Genomic DNA, 5,742 nt, shown 5'->3' with positions numbered 1-5,742 from the left:
GCTTCAGGCTTCTGCAACAATGTACAATTAAATCCATGTACGAATTTTCCAAGTTTTCCTTTAAAAATTGTTAATCCTCGATAGAACTTCATTCTAATGGATCTAGGATGTAGTCAGCGACTTCAAGGACTCTGTGCAGTACAATCTGGCATTGTGAGTCTTGAGCTGGGTTGCATTCCATCTCCAAGACGCACCTCTGACCTATTCAGGAAGTCTTCCCGACAAGTCGGTGGTCAATGCGCCAATCTCGCACACCGGTTCCTGGGGATGGGCCCTCCTCTCTTCGATTATGTCGAGCATTTGCGAAGAGAACCCGACTTCCCCAGTGTGGTAAAAGTGCAGGTTCGTAAATCATTGCGCCCCCCACCGAACTCCGTACGCATGCGAGCGGATCAAGTCAGTGCTTACCAGACCGTTGGAATTCTCACCCAGATTATCTGCTGTCCCAAGCCTTTGCTGGACTATCATCCTTCTCATCCGTTGATTCTTCTTCCTTCCTTTCCTCTGGTGAAACAAGTCTTTTCTTATCTTTTTCGATGTGTACTTTCACGTGAATTGAACCGTGCCAGTCGATTCACGTGTACTTCACGATGTCAATCCGTAGCTTTGATTTCGGAGAACGAAATATCTTGACGCTATCATAGCCAAACTAATCTGCTTCACCTTCTCGGAAAACATCTTTTTCAACAACTATCATTCCTCAGGGCTCTTTTTCATTCTAACACACCTTACGACAGTCATGATGTTTTCACATGTCACCTTTCCGACGACTCGTGCTTTACAGAGTGCGTGAACATGTTACATTCCATCATTTCGTATATTCCTTTCATCTATGCTTGGTCCACGTGTCACTTTTCCGACGCTTCGCGCTTTACAGAGTGCGTGACCATGTTACCTTCCATCATTTTACATTTTACATCATGGCCACGCCGCATATCACCTTTCCGATGCCATGCGTTTTACAGAGTACGTAATCATTTCTGTGCAATTAACAACATCCTGTAACAATCTCATACAGCCCAGAAAAACTCGTCTCACAGTCTAATTTAAAACAAAAACTTTTCCTTTCTTGAACGAATTCGTATATCCGTTACGCTAAGATCTCCTACTAATATTTCTTCTTGTTATCCTGTTTCCTTTTCTTATTAAAACAGTCCTTTTCAAAATGTCCCGTTTTGCCACAACTCCAGCATGCTGGCCGTTTCTCCATTTTCTCTTGGGATCCCTGCCACGATCCCCGAGAAGCACCTCTTCGACATGTATTTTCCTCAAAATCAGTAAAAAGTTTTAACATTTGTACTTTTACTAGAATGTCTGATATGTTCTGCACGGCTTCAATCTTTAGGGCCCTAATAACGGCTGCCCTAAGAGATGTGAAACCGTCAAGTCTCAGCGTCCGTTTCACTTCTTCATTACTTAACGCAGAAATGAATTGAGTAGCTGCAAGTTTGTGCCGTATTTCTACAGGACAATCGCAAAAAGCGGCATATGCCAGCCTCTCTATTTCTGCAGCTAGTGTAAAATAGCTCACAACGTATCCTAATTCAAATACGTTCCAAGATTCGCTGTTAATTCTTTGAAGAGGTGTCGATTGCGGAGCTACGCTAGTAAGAACCTCGTGCTCAGTAGAAGTATTATAAGAGGGTCCGTGATTCCCAAACGAAGTTGTCGAAGCTGAGAACTTTTCTACTAAATTTTTAATGTTAATAGATAGGACCTGATATTGATTTTCTTTGGTGTTTATTCTTTTTTCCATAGCCGTTTCCTTAGCCACCTGAGCCGCTCTCTACGTTGATTCTCTTTCTTGGGCTTTGACTTGGTTTCTTTCTATTTTCTCGTCGAATGAACGTTGTTGGTTCCTCATTTCTTCGAGTAGTGTCCACTGTAATCTCGTGAATGAATTTTCGAACGAAGATGCTTCCTCAGAAACCGATGAGCGAGTAGCCATTCCACTTCTGACACCAATGTTACGCCGTGGCGTTCCGCATAACAGTATTTTATTATTGAACGTAATACAATATGATGTTTATTTACAACTGTACAACTGTACAACGTTAATTATGTACAATTATATACAAGCTAAATGTAGTACATCCGTTCTCTTTCATGTCATGTCGGAGACTCTCTTTTTAAATACGTGCGGTTGTCAGCGAAACGACTGACCGATCCTCAAAACGATCCTCAAAGTCAGAGGCAACTTCGGTTATAACGCGAAGCCAATTTCGTGGCTTCAAACGTCATAACAATATTATTCCCGGTAAGACGGGATAGTCCAGGATAGGTCTAGGACTACTTTGGGGTTGAATCGTAATTAATTAAGAGAAAAGATATGCCATGTCACTAATAACAAGTTGATTCACTTTCAGCTTCTTTCGAAATAAATGAAGAAAACGTGATGTTTCGTAGAAAATAATACAATTTTAATCCACTTTTATGACTTCGTATTAGGATAAGCTTTGTTAAACGGGCTTTAAAATCCCCGAAACAATATTGACTTTAAATATTCAGCAATTTCGTAAAGCCTTCTAACATTTACTGCATATTGGGTAAGTGTCCTAATACTTATGAGAGGGTGTGTATGTCTTGAACAAACTATTCACAACAAACTATCCATTGAACTGGAAAGTTTGAACCATTTTGACTTATCTTGAGCAGAATAATTTTGATCGAAGAAAGATCCATTTCAATTGACAGATTCTTGCCAACAAATCACAAGCTTCTTTATCGTATATTTAATGGGTTTTACGTACACCCATGTGCAAACTCAGTTTCTTCTAGGAGAAAAAGCAATGTATGTGTGGCTTCCTACAACTTGGTATCGGAAATTACTGAAATTTACGTTCTAAATTTCTACGTACTAAATTAACGTTCGATTTAACATTTATTTCAGTGCTTCATAATCTTATAACAGATGAAAAACTTTTTGGAGCCACTATTTGAACTATAGAAATAAAATTTGTAATTATAGAATTATGTAATATTTAACTTTTAATACTGAGAAACTGATCTAAAGAACTGTACAGTCGAACATGCATCATTTTTTATTAATCATGTATTATTCGATGAAAAGTTGTCTGATTTCCGTTGCAGTAAGGGAAAAATACATATCCGTTGGTTGTCTAACAGAACCAGCCGTTTTATTCGAGTATATTGTCACCTCGATCTCATACCGAATCCGCTTCAAACGAATCGCTGCGAACGTTTCACAGCGTCCATTGACATTTTTCACGAAAGAAGTTCAATATCCGCTCTGTGATCCGTTTCTCTTATGTATAAACCGATAAAGAAGACAATGACCGACTTTCGTGGCCTCGCTCCAATACGAGCACTTACGGAGGAAAAGTGTGCGTGTAAAGAAAAGAATCACAAAGTGACGCGCAAACTTCTCGAAGTTTCACTCGCAGACATGTGTCCCTAAAATTTACTTGCACACTTTAACATTACTCATAACTGAAAAATATATTTAAAAATAAAAGAAGTTTTTTAATCGAAAACTATCTATACGTGTCGTTCATGAAACGGTGAAGATTATTATAGATGCGGATCACTTCCGTCCTCTTGGTAACGATGGCGGGAAATTTAAATTGAGACGCGTGTAATCCAGGTTACACGTTTTCTAAACACTCAGCAAATGTTCCTTTTCCGCTGCGCATTGAATAGTCGGTGTGCACGAATGTACGTAAACCTCTTTTTTATTTTCAAGTAAAAACGGCAGACTTGTCGTGGTATATAGACAAAAAAGATGACGTAAGAAAATACGACAAAAAAAGTCGAATCAAAATCTTGGTAGGAAGGCTATGCATTTATCCCAAATATAAATGCGCAAAAAATAATATAGAAAAATTGTAGTGCAGCTTACTAACAATTTTATTAATTTCAGTTCAATATATAGCATCTATAGATATGTGTATTTCCATACAAATCCGCAATCTAATGATTAGGGATTCTTCAGGTACGAATCTATTGTCTTCCACTAGAACTTCTGTTTTTACCAGGCAACCAACCTAGCAATCGTCTCACATCAGGTACAATGCCTTAACTTATCTTGGAAAGTCACGAGTATGCTCTCAGGTTACGCTTTAACACCGACAAAGACTCGGAGAAAGCGTCAAACTGTTCAAACAAACGCTTAGAACGTTTATTAACTGGATTTACGGAACTCGCCGGGGAATGCAACCCGACCGCCACAGTTGGAACTATTTACTTCGGTGAATGTCCAGATCGGACAAGCAATAAATAATTGTCTTAATGAAAGACGTGGAATATTGCCTAACAACATTGTTCTGGGGGTTTAAGAAAGGTAACTAGTTAGAGACCATGTCTTCCGTGAAAATGACCCTTTTAACGACCCATCCGGATGACTTCTAATGTCAATGTCCCTATTTCTAATCATGTAAGAGTTCGGCTATCGCAGAAATTGATTTTTATTTATTTATGCAACAATCGACAAAAAATCTTATTAGGTATAAAATTTAAACCCCCCTTTATAATGGAATTTAAATAAAAGTATTTTTAAATACTAATTTAAATAATTTGTTGTATAACTAATTATTGTTTAACTTTTTACATTAAATAAAAAATATACGTAGTCAGCAGAATTGGGGACGTGATGAGAAATAGGGACATTGACCTTATAATACTTTTTTATACTCAGGAAAAAGTAGAATTAAAATTCACCTCGTGTGAGTCTATTCGTCATCTGACATTCTACGCGATGTTACAAGAAACAAGAGGAAAGACGTACGATGACACTGTGTATTAACAAGTTGATTCATTCACAGCTTTCTTCGAAATACGTCCTCAAGAAACTAATTTCAGGGCCATGCTTTGTAAAAGTGATTATTGTAGTACGTATACGGTACTTACGAATATATTTTGTTATTTATATTCTTTGCAAAATCCAGCTTTAGAGTCGGAAATATCAATGTGTATAAGCAAAGGATCGCATACATAAATAATAAAAAAGAAAACAGATGCGTATGGGTCAATATTTATCCATTACAAACATTCGGAGGACCGCTGAATCGGCGGTATTCCGAGGGATAGTGCACACTTTTACTGAACCCAAGTCCTTGGCCATACTACATAGTAAAAGTATCATTACCCTAGTGTGATGTAGTTGAGCCGCATTACTTATGGAATGACTCATTATACCCGCGGACATCGAATGCCTGCGATGGAAACCGGAGGCGCGCGAACCTGGGTATTATTTCCAGGGTCTACGATTTCCAGGTGTACAGGGTCTTGATAAAACTGGGGGCCACTTTCACAGGGTGGATTCTACGTGCCAACTTCAATTATTCCAAGTTAAAATATCTTCTAAACTCATAGTTTTTTTTAATACAAATAGGCTAATATTATTTTAATATAGAATTATCAGTTCGACCGATTAAAGCCCTGCAGTAACAGATACAGGTAACCCCCGTATAACACGGTTTAAGAATTAGAGAAATCCCCGGACAATACGAAAGCTTAAAAGACAACTTCACAAGTAAAGGGTCATTGAAATGTAACGCCTAGATGTCAGCACTGTATTAGGTTTACACGTCATGTCTTTTCAAATGATATAACCTATTTTGTGTTAGTAGAAGGTAGTGTTTGGTTTAGTAGGGCAAATACCCCTACGTGCAACCTCGGCTTCCGCTAGGGGAAAAAGTGACATAGGAAAAGGATATCCGACGGTCTGGTAAATTTATTTCAAGTACTGAAATAAATGTTAAATTGAATGCTAATTTGGCATAA

This window comes from Dufourea novaeangliae, unplaced genomic scaffold, assembly GCF_001272555.1.
Source record: "Dufourea novaeangliae isolate 0120121106 unplaced genomic scaffold, ASM127255v1 scaffold87, whole genome shotgun sequence".
Taxonomy (NCBI): Eukaryota; Metazoa; Arthropoda; class Insecta; order Hymenoptera; family Halictidae; genus Dufourea; species Dufourea novaeangliae.
The sequence above is the reverse complement of the archived record's forward strand: the minus strand, read 5'-3'. Positions refer to the sequence as shown.